The sequence below is a fragment of the Myotis brandtii genome, unplaced genomic scaffold (genome assembly GCF_000412655.1).
Source record: "Myotis brandtii unplaced genomic scaffold, ASM41265v1 scaffold18, whole genome shotgun sequence".
NCBI lineage: Eukaryota > Metazoa > Chordata > Mammalia > Chiroptera > Vespertilionidae > Myotis > Myotis brandtii.
In genome coordinates, this window is record NW_005356674.1 from 13,644,343 (window position 1) to 13,660,322 (window position 15,980).

General features: G+C 38.9%; 1 long non-coding RNA gene across 1 annotated transcript in view; it reads left to right on the forward strand.

Annotated features, from left to right (window-relative positions):
- The window catches only part of LOC106725666, a 21,665-nt gene extending 9,706 nt beyond the window's left edge, over positions 1 to 11,959 (forward strand). The window contains exons 3-4 of the long non-coding RNA XR_001361594.1: positions 7,847 to 7,900; positions 11,725 to 11,959. This is a non-coding gene — a long non-coding RNA (uncharacterized LOC106725666). The remainder of the gene's footprint in view (positions 1 to 7,846; positions 7,901 to 11,724) is intronic.
- The last annotated feature ends 4,021 nt before the right edge of the window (positions 11,960 to 15,980 follow it).

Here is a 15,980-nt window from a genome sequence, read left to right on the forward strand (position 1 = left end):
AACTTAATCAATAAAGAAAAAAATTTTTTAAAAAAAGAAAAAAAAGAAATGGAATGGCTGTTTTATTATAAAATATGAGGAAATGGCACAATAGAAACTTGTTTTAAAGGACATCTACAAATATTTGTGCATTTTCTATTTCAGAATGTATTTTTTTACTTCAGTCTGGCATTAGACATCTCAACTTTGAAATATAAATACCCAATGTAAGTTTTGATTATTTTAATTTTTATAAATAAAATACACATGATAATCATACTTTAAAATTTAATAATTATATGAGATAATCCATTTAAAAGTTGTACAACTAAAGTGATATTCTGTGAAGTATATATAAAGGGTATGCTATTACCCATTTGATTTAAACTCTTAGAGACTGTCATCTTGACTATTTCAGCAGACTAATGATATATGAATTATACATGCATACATGAACTTTACATTAGATATAGCAATAACGTTCTGGAACATCTTTGTTCAGACCTGTTACATCCTTAAAGAAGAACATGTTCAGTAGCATAATTTCTGGTGGAAACTTTTTTAGCATTACACAATGCTAAATTGGCAATGTTTGGTAGCTTTTGACATTGACTTAAAATACAAAGATGGCAATCAGAATTACAAGGATTCTATAGGAGGGTGTGGAGATGTACCAGAGATCATAATAATGTACCACAAACTTGGCTTTAAACAAGTTTAAACTTGCTGAAGTTAGTTTCTCACTTCCCGAAGTTAGTCAATCCCAAGTTTCTAACTTCCCGAAGTTAGTCAATCCCAAAGAACACAGGGTTAAAAATACCTATGGTAAAGTCTGGGTGAATCAGCATTTAATAAGCTGGAACTCCCAGCCAACCTGGAAAATTAGAACATAATGATTCCTATTCACAATGATGACTCTCAGGATACAAGTCTTAACTAATATTTCTTTTATACCTACTATATGGTGGAAGCTTTAATAAAGTTTCTAATGTAATATATTATCTTATTTAAGTAACAGAAATATTTCTGTGAAATAAGTTATATTATCATGTTACAGATGAAACAAATAGTATTCAGAAAGGCTAAAAGTAATTTTTCCAAGGTTACATTGTGAGGAATAGGTATCTTTTTGTTCTCCTATATCTCAGGAGCACTTAAGCTTCAAATATTTGTCATGTGTTTATTCTCAGAAAGCTCAAATCCATATTTGATATGTTTTTGAGAAAATAGAGTATATAATTTTTCATGTTCAATCATGTTAGATAAGAATACTTATTTGTATTTACCTCTACTTGTGTTTCTCTGTACAAATGTAATGTCATTCTGGTCAATAGGGTAGCTGCTGTAGGTTATTTTTTCCCAGTGTTAAAGATGGGATTGGCTGTAGTTATCAATCCAGTGTCTAGACACCTCTCCATCAGAATCCTCTAGTGACCAATAGGCTTCTGAAGATGAAAGTTTAGAGATGATATTGGAGCGGTGGCCATGACTTAGAGCAAAGTTAAGTAATTATCTCATTGATTCCATTTTCTCTCCCAACCCCCTTCACACACACACACACACACACACACACACACACACACACACACACACACACACACAAACACACAACATATTCTCCCCCCGCCCCCTTTTTTTTCTTTTCTACCTAAGAGTCTCAAGTTAACAGTGATTTAAAGACTGGGCCCTTGCTTTGTATTGAGTGCTTACAGATCTAAAAATATATTGATGCCCAGGCCCCACTCTCACAGAGTCTGAGTCCATTGGGCAAGAACAGAGCCTAGGTATTCTTATATTTCTAAAGGTTACCAGGTGATTGTGGGGTACACCCAAGATTGAGAACCACAGAAAAATTTTATTTTATTCCATCCTTCTGATTCCCCTGGTAAGTAGGCTTTGCCATTCTAATTTTGCATACCAAGAAATTCACATTTCTTAATACTCCCAGTGAGGTCAAAGAATTTTCATAGAAAGATACTTATAACTATTGAAAAAGAAAGGGAAAAGAAAATTCAATTATAGTGGTTAGGCCAAAATTAGAAGGCTTATTTAAGGCTTAGCAGATACTCTGAAGTTCTGCAGGTTTACCAGGATAGAGGGCTCAGTGCTTCTCACTCAGTTACATAATGTCACATTGAAAAAGCTGGCACTGCTGTATCAAATCTCTCTCTTCTTCCTTCCCCTTTTGCCCAACATGTGAACTTTAAGGCAGGGCACCAAAAGGCGACATTTCAGAGTTTTCTCCACATGCATTTTAACACTGTAGAAAACAACATTTTCAAACCCCTTTTTCTCTGACACCCACTCTCTTCCATAAAAATGGACAATAAAAACTGTTAAGCACCTGCCATTTCTATGATTGGGTATTTCCTTTTAATTTCTCTGCTCATGTATATTGGGGGGGGGGTTAGAGGGAGATATTAAACAGGCAAAATATTTTACTGGGCATCTTATCCCTGCCATAGCCTCAAAACAAAAATAATTACCCACACGTGAAAGTCTAAATCTGAGCCTTAGATAGGTCAGTTTTATCTAAGACCTGGTACTAGGCTGTCTGTCCCTCCTCCCATTTTCATGTGCTCCCTTTGGCAGAGCCTTTTGTAGCTGATGAAATAAGAATGTGTAGAGCCGCCAAGATGCTAATCAAGTCCTCGTGATTGTTGTGGTTGTCACCTCTAATATCAGATTCAGAAACACAACTTTATCAACGCAGCCACAAATGATCAGGTTCTTCAGGGGAAGAATACTTTGTTATTGACAAAAGTCACAAGCACTTAATTTGTAAATCATGTCACCAATATGTTAAATTATTATGGCCCAAGATGAGTTTGCTCACTGGGCTTTAGTCTTTTTTGTTGTTGTTTATTTATTTATTTTTATTACAACTAATGGAATGCCTCTTTCTTATAAGATAATTCTTTCCATTAGGTTGGTCTTCCTAACATAACAGATTATAAATCAGAAATGATTTTGGTTGTCTTTTAGTTACAAAGAACAGAACCCCACTTAGGCCTGTTGGAGTTAAAAGGAGGTTTGTAGAAAAGTAATGGACACATTCAGGAAAAATGTGTAGGGAGTGAGGAAAGTGGGAGTTATTAAGCACCTCTCTTTCTGTGTTGAATGCTCAGACCAAATGTTCTCTTGTGTCTACAGCTCTCTGCACACCCGCCTCCTAATCAGGCTTCCTTTGCTTGCACATGGCCCAACATGACTGCAATCCCAACACGATCTGCAATTCAGAATGCACAAGACCTCAAGCCAGCGGCAGTGCCCATCCCTGTTCAACCTGCTCAGTCTCTTGGCTTCTTAGCTTTTATCTTTCTGAAAGGAGTCTGATTAGCTTAACCTAGTCGGTGGCTATTTCCCCAGGCCAAGTGTTCAAATCTGGCCCAACCACAATCTCCATATCTGACCTAACTCTACTAGGGCTGGGGATTTCATTTCAATGGAGGGAGTGTGGGTGGGAGACAATGGGAGAGCATCTAATATGTTAGTGAATATGGGACATTCTCCAGGCGTTCTCCCAGTGGGTACAGGAACATGTTGAGTGAGGACTGTGGGAATGGGACCAAGCTGTCAGGGAAATGGAAGTGGGTGTCCTTACTACATGCCATTGTGCCATGAAAGTAAGGATAAGGTAGGTAGGAGGGGCTAGTTGAAAAGGGGCAGCACCCCACAGATTTCCATGCAGCCAGGGTACACAGCTAAAGTGAAACCCTGCTGTTCAGAGAGTTATTTTTGCTGGATCATTTTTCCCGGCCCCAGAAAGCAAGCTTTGTAGAGACCCTTCAATGTGTTTGAAGGACAGGCAGGACGATGAAACCCACAGAAGGGAAGACATTGAGAATTTCTGGAAAGGATGCTGGACACTAAGCATAGTGGGTTCAAAAGTGTCCCAAAAAGAAATGTCCAAAGCCTTAACTCTGGTATGTGTGAATGTAATCTTGTTTGGAAATAGAATCCTTACAGATGTAAATAAGGTAAGGAACTTAAAATGTGATCATCTTGGATTAGGGTGGGTCCTTAATCTAATGACAACAGATGTCCTTTAAGAGATAGAAAAGTGGAAGACACAGAGAGACACTGGGAAGAAGGCCATATGAAGATGGAGGTAGAGACTGGAGTTATGTTTCCACAACCTTAGGAAAGCCAGGGGCCATAGTAGCTGGAAGAGGCAAGGAACAATTCTCCTATGGAGCCTTCAGGAGTATGGCTCTTGATTTTGGTCTTTAAGCCTCTAGAACTGTGAGAGAATCAATTTCTGTTGCTTTATGCCAAGGAGTTTGTGATACTTTGCTATGGCAACCCTAAGAAATTGATGTATGACAGGCAGAGTTCTTCTGGGAAACCCAGTTTGAGCCAAGGGAGATAAGAATCAGGCACCTCAGAGCATGCCTCCACTTTCTTCAGTAGCAGCTCCCAGACCATGAACATAAGGGTGTGAGGCACTGGGGAGAAAGTGGTGGTGGGGGCCCCAGTCTCTGTGAGAATATAGACTCTGAGCAAGAGTGGATGGAGAGGTCTTTGCTCTGTCTTGAGGAGGAAATACTTGATTGTGAAAAGAAAATCCACATTACCCCTTGCTTTGCCACCAGCTTCCTGCACTGTACACCCTTGCACAAGGTCCTTGGCAACAGAACCTGTGTACAAAGATTTCACAAGATGGCTTCTACAGGTCCTGTGGTTGAGGCCTTTTGGTTCATGGGCATGTGTAGTTAGGGTAAGGCAGAGGGTAAGCCTGAGCTTGCAAGATATTGCCTGTGGACTGGTTCCCTCAGTTGGATGTATCAGCTTAATGAAGGTATTCCTTCTCCCTACCGCCCTCCTGGGATAGATCCTTACACAGATCCTCCCCATGTCTCAACTACCACCTGGAAGGATTTGGTTCTTGAGATTTCATTCATAGTCAATGTCTGTGCCCATCTTGGGCTATTGGAGACAATCTGACTGCTCCAGCCACAGAACCCAATAGGGGCATTGCTAGATGTTCCATAAGGTATCCTCTTCCAGGCTCAGGGCAATTCTGGAATGTTCCAGGTGACTTTGGCGCCTTACAGAAATGAGCTACAAGTGCTCACCAGTAATCCTTTTCTGAGGGCAAAGTCTAGAGTTGTGCTCTTCTATATGGTAGCTATCAGCCAAATGTGGTTTTATAGACATAATTAATTTAAATGAATCAATTTAAAAATTGCGACTCTGAGTTGTACAATTTCATTGCTTGATAGTCACAGGTGGCGAGTAGCTACCATATTGGCCATGGCAGTGAGAACATTCCTATCATTGCAGAAAGTTCTGTTGGAGAGCACTGCTCTAGATCAGTGTGTCAAGTCATCTGAGGATCTTGTTAAAATATAGATTCTGATTCAGTTGTTCTGGGTTGGGGTCTGAGATTCTGCAGTTCCAGCAAGTGCCTAGATGATGTCGGGGTTGCTGGTTCATGGACCATGTTTTGAGAGTCAAGGATCTGGGAATATCATTGTGAATTAATTAGGGCCACTGTTGCTAGTTGTATGGCTGGGGAGGGGAAGGGGAGACCTTTTTATTTGCAAGAAGTAGAAAAGAGATTGGGCTACCTTGGTTAGAGCAGAGGCTTTATGCAAAAGAAAAATGGGAAGTCACTTGGGGCCAAGTAAGTCAGGCCCTCAATGTCAGCCCAAGATATATAGTTGCCTCTGTAGAGCAAGGCCTTCCAACTAAGGTGAGAGATACATTTATGCAGGGGGTGGCAAACATTTTCTTTTTATAAAGGGCCAGGTAGTATATATTTTAGGCCTTGTGGATCATTATGATCTTTGTCTCAATTATTTAAATTTGCTGATATAGCATGAGTGCTGCTGTAGATGATATGTAAAGAAATGAGTGTGGCTGTTTCCAATAAAACTTTATTTACAGAAACAAGTGGCATGTTGGACGTGACCTGTGGAGCATAGTTTACTGACCCTTGCATTAGTGGCTCACATGGAGGAGGAAGTTTAGAGTGAAGTTGCAACTTATCAATTAGAATCTAAATATATAAAAGGCTAATATGCTAAGTGTCCAACTGTCCAACTCAGCCATGGGCAAACTACGGCCCGCGGGCCGGATCCGGCCCGTTTGAAATGAATAAAACTAAAAAAAAAAGACCGTACCCTTTTATGTAATGATGTTTACTTTGAATTTATATTAGTTCACACAAACACTCCATCCATGCTTTTAACTGTCAGAGCTTACACTACACTATGATACGTAAAAATTACAAGCTGCCCAGAAACACCAAGTGACAAAACATCCAGACAATCAATTAAAAAGCAAACATCCACTAGCTGGCACCTTCTGTTATCATGTTATAATAGAAAATAGTGATCTAAATCCTAGGTGGTAGGAGTGCCTTATTGACCATGAGGGTTAAACAAAGACCTAGGCAGAGTCCCTGGTTCAATGTCCATAGCTAATGGTTGACCAGTTTAGGATAAAACCAGGGTTCTCGTTCCCTGAACACAATTTAACTCTTCCCAGGCATTAACCCTAGAGAGTGGACAAAGCACTATTCAAATACTGTAAGTACAGGGTACCCTTAGTTCAGAGAATGCTCACTGAGCCCAGAAAAAATGGTAATAATTTGTGGCTATAACACAATTGTTGATATTGCAGACATTCATTGAACATTTCATAAATCACCTCCTTGTTTTCAAAGACTTTTTGGAGAAAGATTTGGATAATCATCATCTCTCTAAAGAGCTATCCAAGAAATTTTAAATGATTTCTTTAGTCATTCTGTAAGAATTTCTGTGTGATGAGCAAAAAAAAAAAAAAAAATTAAAAAAAAGATAATTTTAATTTTAATTTTTTTGAGAATAAACTATTCCATGCAACTGTGTTGTTGGAAGAAGCACTAGACCTAGATATTGAGAGTTCTTAGGACCAAGGAAAGTCTGTTGAGCCTTCTGCTGATTTAACTTTCTGAGACCTGAATTCCAGATCACCCTTGTCATCTCTGCCCCATTCTCTAAGATCTCTTAATTGTAAACACATTATCCTCTCAAAGACTTGACTATCTTCATAGTCTATTTGGCAGTCATTCAGCCAAGTCCTAGATCACCAGGAGTTTCAGAATGGGTCATTTTAACAGGATTTAACACCATAATGCCATGACACCTCTGTGACCTATGCAGGGCAAATGATACCAGTCTTATTTTATAGACTAGAGGCCCAGTGCACGAAATTCATGCACAGGAGGGTGGAGGTCCCTCAGCCTGACCTGCACCCTCTCACAATCTGTGACCCCTCAGGGGATGTCCGACTACTGGTTTAGACCTGATCCCCTAAACTGGCAGTCAGACATCCCTCTCGCAATCTGGGACCTCTGGTTCCTAACCGCTTGCCTGCCTGCCTGCCTGATGGCCCCTAAGTGCTCTCCTGCCTGCCTGATAGCCCCTAACCCTTCTGCCTGCCAGCCTGATTGTCCTAACCACTCACCTGCCTGATTGCCCCTAACCACTATGCCTACCTGCCTGATTGCCCCTAACCCTTCTGCCTGCCTGTCTGATCGCCTCTAACTGCCTCTGCCTGCCCACCTCATTGCCCCTAACTGTTCATCTGCCTGCCTGATTGCCCCCAACTGCTTACCTGCCTGCCTGATCGCCCCTAACTTCTCACCTGCCTGCCTGATCGCCCCTAACCACTCTGCCTGCCTGCCTGATCTCCCCTAACTGCCTCTGCCTGCCTGCCTGATCGCCCCTAACTGCTCGCCTGCCTGCCTGATTGCCCCTAACCACCTCTGCCTTGGCCCCCGCTGCCGCAGCTTTGTCCGGAAGGACGTCCAGAATAACGTCCAGAAGGTTGTTAAGCTGTCTGATCTAATTAGCATATTACGCTTTTATTATTATAGATGAGGTCATCAAGGCACAGAGAGTTGTATCAATCTACCAGGATCATTTGGAAGGTAAAAGACTGGCCTCCACCCACATCTTCTGTCTCCAGTCCAGCCCTCTTTTCCCACACTTAGTTACAGCACTTGCAGCCTTATCATTTCCCAGATGTCTGGTGGGGCCTTGGACAGGGCCCAATCATGATAGAAATAGAATGTCCCAACAGCCTCATGTGATGGAAGAACTCAGAGTCTAAATAACTTTGATTTGAAAGAAAGTAATATTTCTTGAACATTAGTTGTAGACTGATATGTAGATAAACAAGAATTAATCATGTGAAAATATCTTTTTTTTTAATACATTTTATTGATTTTTTTTTTTTACAGAGAGGAAGGGAGAGGGATAGAGAGCCAGAAACATCGATGAGAGAGAAACATCGATCAGCTGCCTCCTGCACACCTCCTACTGGGGATGTGCCCGCAACCAAGGTACATGCCCTTGACTGGAATCGAACCTGGGACCCTTCAGTCCGCAGGCCGATGCTCTATCCACTGAGCCAAACCAGTTAGGGCCATGTGAAAATATCTTATTGTCAATGAAAATGTCTTTATCTCAATGAATGACATAACATAGTCAATCAATTGGCTCAACTCTGTCCTAATTCATCATAATAGTCAATAACCCATTTACTTTTAAGGAAGTGCTTTATTATTGGATTTTTTTTAATTAAAAAGGAAATAAATTCTCATTAGAAGTTAAACAATTCAAAGATGTATTAAGAGAAAAATTAAGTTTCTTTCTTTCTTTCTCTCTTTCTTTCTTTCTTTCTTTCTTTCTTTCTTTCTTTCTTTCTTTCTTTCTTTCTTTCTTTCTTTCTTCTTTCTTTCTTTCACTTTGGTTTAGTATCTTCCCCTGACCCTGAGGTAATTAACATTTTGGTGTGTACCCTCCAAAACAACCCTCCCCTGTACACACACACAAATACATAGGGCTTTCCTTCTTTCCTACCTTTCTTGAAAAAAAAAATCATACTATAAACATAGTAAAAAAAAAAAACCCAAACAAATAAAATCAAAACTTGCTTTTTTTTCTCGTTAAAAATTGCATCTCATTGTTTTAATTTCATAAGGTAGAGGGATATTGAGCATTTTTTTCCATACTTTCAATCACTGCATTGCTATTTTTTGCTCATTTTTATATTTTACTTAATGATATGTTATAGCTTTTAATATATTAGGGATAATAACCATATGGGTGGCAAATAATTTCCCCCAGTCTAACATACATTTTATTTCTAGAATCCTTGCTACACAGTTTTTTATTTTGATGTACATCTGTCAACTTCTTCTTTTGTGATGTCTAGTTTTGGTGTTACAGAAGATGTTTTTCGCCCACCCTTAAATTATGCAGATAATCTCCTATACTTCATTCTTATATTTTTATAATAAAAATACTAGATCTTTAATCTATATGTTTATTTTTGTTTCCATATTGTGTGAAGAGGGGAGTCTACCCTTATTTCTTCCAGATGAATAGGCAGTTGGGCCAACTGAATTAACTAAAAGATTCGTCCGTTCCCAGTGAATTGGAATGATGGCTTTATCACTTACTAAGTCCCCATTTATTATACAATATATTTTTGGACTCTTCATGTTCCCCTTATCAATTTATTGGCTCATTTGGTAGCTGCCCTCTCTTAAAAGTTCCCAGAGCAGGAGCTTTTATATCCTCCCAAGTCCTATTTCTTGGATGATCTTTTTAGGTGACATATATTCTCATTTCTGTCTGGAACCTGAAGGGCTCAATATATGTTTTTTTTTTTTTTAGGAACTAAGAGGGGAGTTCCAATGTTTTAAACAAAGCCCTTTAGTTCTTCGTGACTTCCAATAAATATTGACAGTCCATCTCAATGTTTTAAAAAAGGGAAAGGAGAGATTTTCTTAGAAAAATGAGCAGCAAGGTACCATATATTCTCTCAAAAAACTTGGGTTGATGATAACCTTTGGACTTCAGTGTCTAAGGTAAAAAAGTAATAATTATAATGACAATAATAATATACAAAAAATGAGGAAAATTGCTTTAAATTGTTTTAAGTGAGAAACAATCCCAGCAGTTTTCTCTCTTTTAAGGGCAACTTCCCTCTTCACTCCCACCAGGTATCTTCAGTTTCTATGTAAAAATATATTTTGAATATGCAGAGATTATGTCCTCTGGGGCTGAAGGTCCTGTTGTAGAAAGCACATGTCTCAAAATTGCTAATTAGAATAGAACAAAAAGGAGCCTGACTTTCACAGTCTTAAGTCCCTCCAGAAATTCTTTCAGGATAGCTTCAAAAAGCAACAGCTTGTAAGAGAGCAGTATGGCCACTAGCCATAAAGTTGGCATCCAATCCAGCCTGTGATTGTTCTCCACCAGCCTCACCTTGAGACTCTGGGAGTTTTGAATGACCTAAAGGTACATTTTTACCACTGCAAGGGTCTTGTGTGCCAACCACTTCTGTCAAAAAGGTTGAATTGGACTTCCTGGTTACTCAACCTCTTCTAGTGGTATGCAAATGGATATAAAATGTGCATGGAGACTCAGATCTAAGGCCCCACCTCTGACTCCTCTGAATCATGAGGACTTTGTGAAATTTATTGCCCACAAGGGACAAAAGAGCAAAGCAGATGGTGAAATTTCATGTTTTTGTCTGGAGAGTTAAAAATATCATCAATCATGTATTTAGAATTTGGCAGGAACAAAATTTTTGTTATTCCATAAGTTAGAGCGGACAGAAAGTTTTTGAAGCAAAAGAGCATGGATGCCTACCTCGAGGTAGACATTGTTAATAATATCTGGTTGCCTAGGCCGTGGTCGGCAAACTGCGGTTCGCGAGCCACATGCGGCTCTTTGGCCCGTTGAGTGTGGCTCTTCCTAAACCTTAGGAGTACCCTAATTAAGTTAATAACAATGTACCTACCTATATAGTTTAAGTTAAAAAAATTTGGCTCTCAAAAGAAATTTCAATCATTGTACTATTGATATTTGGCTCTGTTGACTAATGAGTTTGCCGACTACTGGCCTAGTGCATTGTTAGAACCTCGAACATTCATCCTCGGCTTCCCCTATAGCTAGTGTATGTACAATGTGACCTAAGTTCTACCAGACACATTAAATGTGAGACCTCAATTTGAAAGTGAGCAACTGGAGAAGGAAGTGCCAAGTGGATTCATTCCAATATGGTGACAGCAGAGGCCTCCAGCTTTTGGTGTGACCATGGTTACCAGCCAGAGTGTCTGTCCTTGGAGTGACATTGATAGTTGGCAGTGGCCCTGGTTACTCACCAGGCCAGCTCTGCTGCAGGGTTTCGGACATTGTTCCCAGAAGATTAGCTTGGGTGTGGCTTTCCATTCCTCCCAACAATTCTTTAAGATCCCCAATATTGTTTTCATAAACTCCTTTTCTGTTTTATGAAGCAGAGATAGCTTCTGTTGCTTGCAGTTCAGAATCCTAAATAAGATAGCACCTATGGCTTTTACTCATGTATATTGGAAGTGAAAAACATTTTGGCTTATCCTTTCTGGTTGAAGCTATCAGTAAATTTAACCTGACAGAAGATGTCTAAGATGCTAGAATTACCTCTGGGGCAGGCAGATCTCTAAACTCCTGGAGATCTTCCCTAGACCCTTGAAGAAACATACAATGGAATGAATGAGCCCTAAGAACCTTTTTACTAAGAGGCAGCAATCTTTCTCAAAATACCTTGTGTGCCACACATCTGAAAAATTTATGGGATGGAGAGAAAATTTGGAGTAGGGGGGATTTGAGTCTCCTCCTATTATCTTTCTTTAAACCATCATGCACTACCCAAAGAATTATGCATTGATTATTTTTGGTGTTGCTTCTTCTTCTATATTAGATTGAACAGTTTGACTCCATGTGTGAAGAAGAAGGTGGATAGAACAGATGCCTTGCATCTGATGAGATGCTTGGGAAGACTTTGGTGGGCTGGATGCTTTTCTTTTCTCAGTACAAATTGCAAAATATATATAGGAAAGTATTTAAAATATGTATGACTTCTAGAGAATAATAATAAAGTGAACATACATATTACCATTACTCAAAATGAGAATAAAGACTATTGTCATAATCTACCAGCTTCATGGCTGTCTTTGAATGCATTCCCCCTTACTCACCTTTAAGGATAACCATTACCCTACCTTTTATGGTAGTTATTCTTTCAGTGTTCTTTATAGTCTATCACCAATGTATGTACCACTGAAAATACTATTTAATTTTTCCTGTTTTTAAACGTTGTACAAATTTAACTCATGTATTCCTTTGTGTCTTTTCTTTGACGCAACACTATGGTGGTAAAATTTGTTCATGTTGTTGGATATGGTTGTAGTTCATTCATTATCATTGCTGAGTAGTGTTCAATTGTGTGACTAGTACTACTTACTTATTCATTCTAGTGTTGATGACCATATGAAAGGTTTCCAATATGTGGCTATTGCAAATAATGCTGCTGTGGACATTTGAGTGCATTTCCTGATGTACACATGCAAGTGTTTTGTGTATATATGCCAAACAGTTGGTCTGTATGTTGTTACAACTGTACTGTATATTGTTACAACTATACTATACATTGTTACCATTATACTATGTATGATTAAAACTATGTTGTATAGTATTGTTACAAGTCTACTTAAATATGGGTATACTTTTGAATCAGTCACTTCATTTAGAAATTTATCATAAACAGTAAGACATTATGTAAGGGTACATGGACATCAAAATGTTGTTCATAATAGTGAAAAAACCCCCACAGTATATCAGGTAATTTTACTAGCGAGGGATTTCTTAAATTTTAATCCACTCACATAATGGAATTCTATTTTGCCATTAAAACTGATGGGGGATATCATGACATAAAAACAGACTAATGGACTCTCAGAAATAAGTAGACAAATATGAGAAAGGTCAGGTATGAAAAAAGAGTTCAATTTACCCCTATTAGCTATAAGGTACGATGACAAGTGATCTTGTAGTTTTTTGCAAAGTTTTGGTCCCAGAAGTATCTATTGTTGATACACATTTGGAAGAAAACCACCTGATACTCAGGGTTATCTCTGAGGAAGGACAGCACAGAGGCCAAGGAGGTGGGTCTTCATACCCCACTGGAGTCCAGAAATCCATGGAATGGGTGGGTGGCACGGAGTGTAAAGACTGGATGGCATCCTAAGTGGAGTCCGTACGGGGAAATGAAGAAAGGGCTTTTAGAGCCAGCTATGTTTGTGAACGCAGCATCCATGTGCAAGACTGTCTCAGAGGGTACAGGCCTGTTGGTCCTCCCAGCAATTCAGATACTTATCAGTGTAAGTAAACAGAAGATTTGGAGCCTTTGTTGCCTCCACCCACTGGTATCCCTGCCAAGTTTGTTCTTAGGTTGGATGAAAAAGGCAGTATTTGTGAGATGGATTGGGATTATAGGGATCCTGACTGTTTGCCACTGTAACTGAAATATTCCTCTAATCCCCTATACCTGCAAGGAGGGGGAGACTTTGGGGAACAGGGTAGGGCTCTCAACCTTGGCACCATTGACATTTGCATGGGTAATTCTTTTGTGTTACAGGATAGGGAGCCTTGCTCTGTAGGGTGTTTAGCAACATCCCTGGCCTCTTTCTGTACATGCCCCTCCTTGTGACAATCAAAATTGTCTCTAAATATTGACAAATGTCCCCTGGACCACAATTAACACTGGAACAGGGATGGATAATATTTTTTTAAAGTGAGATTATATCTTTAAATAAGACAAGTATGTTACAAAGCAGAGTGGTCTTACAAAGCAGTATGATCCTATTTTTGTTTGAGAAAATGTATATCTATGTACAGCTACACGTTAAGTGTTTGATTATGAATGTTGTCTATTTTGTTCTATATGTGTTTTGGTATTTTATAAATTTCTGACAGTGGACATTGAACTGTTACATTGAAAGAAAAAACATGGATATTTTAAATCTTCATAATTGCACATATGCATAGAAAAAACTTGATATATAACAAAATGGCAATGATAGTTACTGCTTAGTATTATTTTTTCTTCTTTTTGTTTGTATGTTCTGAACTTTTTACAGTGAACGCATTAATTTTGCAATTATAAACAAGGTGAACAGAAATTATTTCAAACATAAATGCCAGATTTAACTAACCATCAGGTGCCTGCAAATAAATAGGGCCATTGAAATACATGCTTCTAACTCCAGTTGCTCAAGCCATTTTAACTGTTAGACAATGGTTTAATAACCTCTCCTACTTGAAAATAGATAGAAATTCTTGCAGATATTTTCCACTCAGCTCTTCATACCTCCATCCCAGCCAAAGAAACACTTCTTATTTTGATCTGAAAATGCGTACCATCCAGTATCAGCACTTCAGTTGTTCTCCCTCAAAATTTATCTACATGTTAACTTTCCTCTCTTTTTTTAGTCTGTTTGCTGTAAAGGATGATCTATGTATTTTTGAATTCACAAGTTTTTCCTCTTGCTTTCCCTACTAAAATTAAGGAGAGAATCCGGGAAGGAAATAAGGAGGAAAGCTTTTCTTTCTTTGGACAGTAGATCATAAGTAAGATTCTGGATCCAAGATGGGCTGACATAAAAACAGACTAATGGCCTCTCAGAAATAAGTAGACAAATATGAGAAAGGTCAGGTATGAAAAAAGAGTTCAATTTACCCCTATTAGCTATAAGGTACGATGACAAGTGATCTTGTAGTTTTTTGCAAAGTTTTGGTCCCAGAAGTATCTATTGTTGATACACATTTGGAAGAAAACCACCTGATACTCAGGGTTATCTCTGAGGAAGGACAGCACAGAGGCCAAGGAGGTGGGTCTTCATACCCCACTGGAGTCCAGAAATCCATGGAATGGGTGGGTGGCACGGAGTGTCTCTTCTCCCAGGTTTTATTAAATAGAAAATCTGAGGACGGGTAGAGAGAATGTGAGGTTTGACAAAACTTTTGTACTCCGCCATCCCTGCCCTGGTTCTAGTAACTGCACCCACCCCCACACACACCCCATGTGATTCTTGTGGGGCTTCCTTCCATAGTCCTCCAGCCCTCTCACCACACTAGTGATCATGTGATTCCAGCTAGGCCAATCACATTCCTTCTGCCTGGAATTGGAATTACAATATGTGAGTGGAGACACACAAGGACAGCAGGTAGTCAAGGATGGATTTTCTATCTGGTGTAGGAGATCCCTGAGGAGTAATCAGCTGCATATACCTGACTATTTACTCCTTCCCAACTCAGTCCAGCCCCAAGGGTAACTCAAGTTCTCATTCACCATATCTAGACAGTGAGAAAAACCTCACATTAAGCCCAGGCTCATTTCCATAGCAGCAGAGAGTAGTAGACTGTAGTTATTTCCAGTCTTTGTAAGTGCTTGGAAATGTCTCATTCCTACCAGGTGAAAACATGGTTGGCTGTGCCTTCACATAAGCTTTAACCAGAAACAAAGAAGTAGTAATTAAGATATTGAAGGCCAAAAATGTGTCAGTGGTAAAAATGTGAGACATGAGCAGACCCAGTAGGATTTTCATTGAGTGAAAAAGCCCCCTACACACCATGGTCTCTATTAAGTTAAGTGCAAAGCTTGAAACACCATGGACCAAGCTACAGGCACTGCCTTGAATAATCAACCAAGAATAATTGGGAATGGAGTGGATGCCACCATAATGGCATTTTTTTCTTTTCTATCTAGAAGAGATTCCCCCAAACAGGAATATTTTTTCCAAATTGACACTATAATTTCATTAATGTAGGAACAATTTTGAAATAGAGTCAGTTAACTAGATTTTGGAAAATCTATCAAATCTTACCAGATTACTTTGATTTACTTCTAAAAGATAGGACTTCTATATTCCTAAAATGTAGGCTTAAAATAACCTTAAATTTTATTGCTTTGAATCATAATAAAGTTTGATAATTTCCTGATGTTTATACTGTTTCTATCATATATACTTGCCTTCAGCTTATAATATAAACCATAAAAGTGGAGATTAATTTCACCATTTTATATATAATAGGCTAAAAACCATAAAGATGAAATGACTTGCCAATGTCAACTAGCCAAACGACCTGCAAAATTAGAATGAAAACTCACCTTTTGAA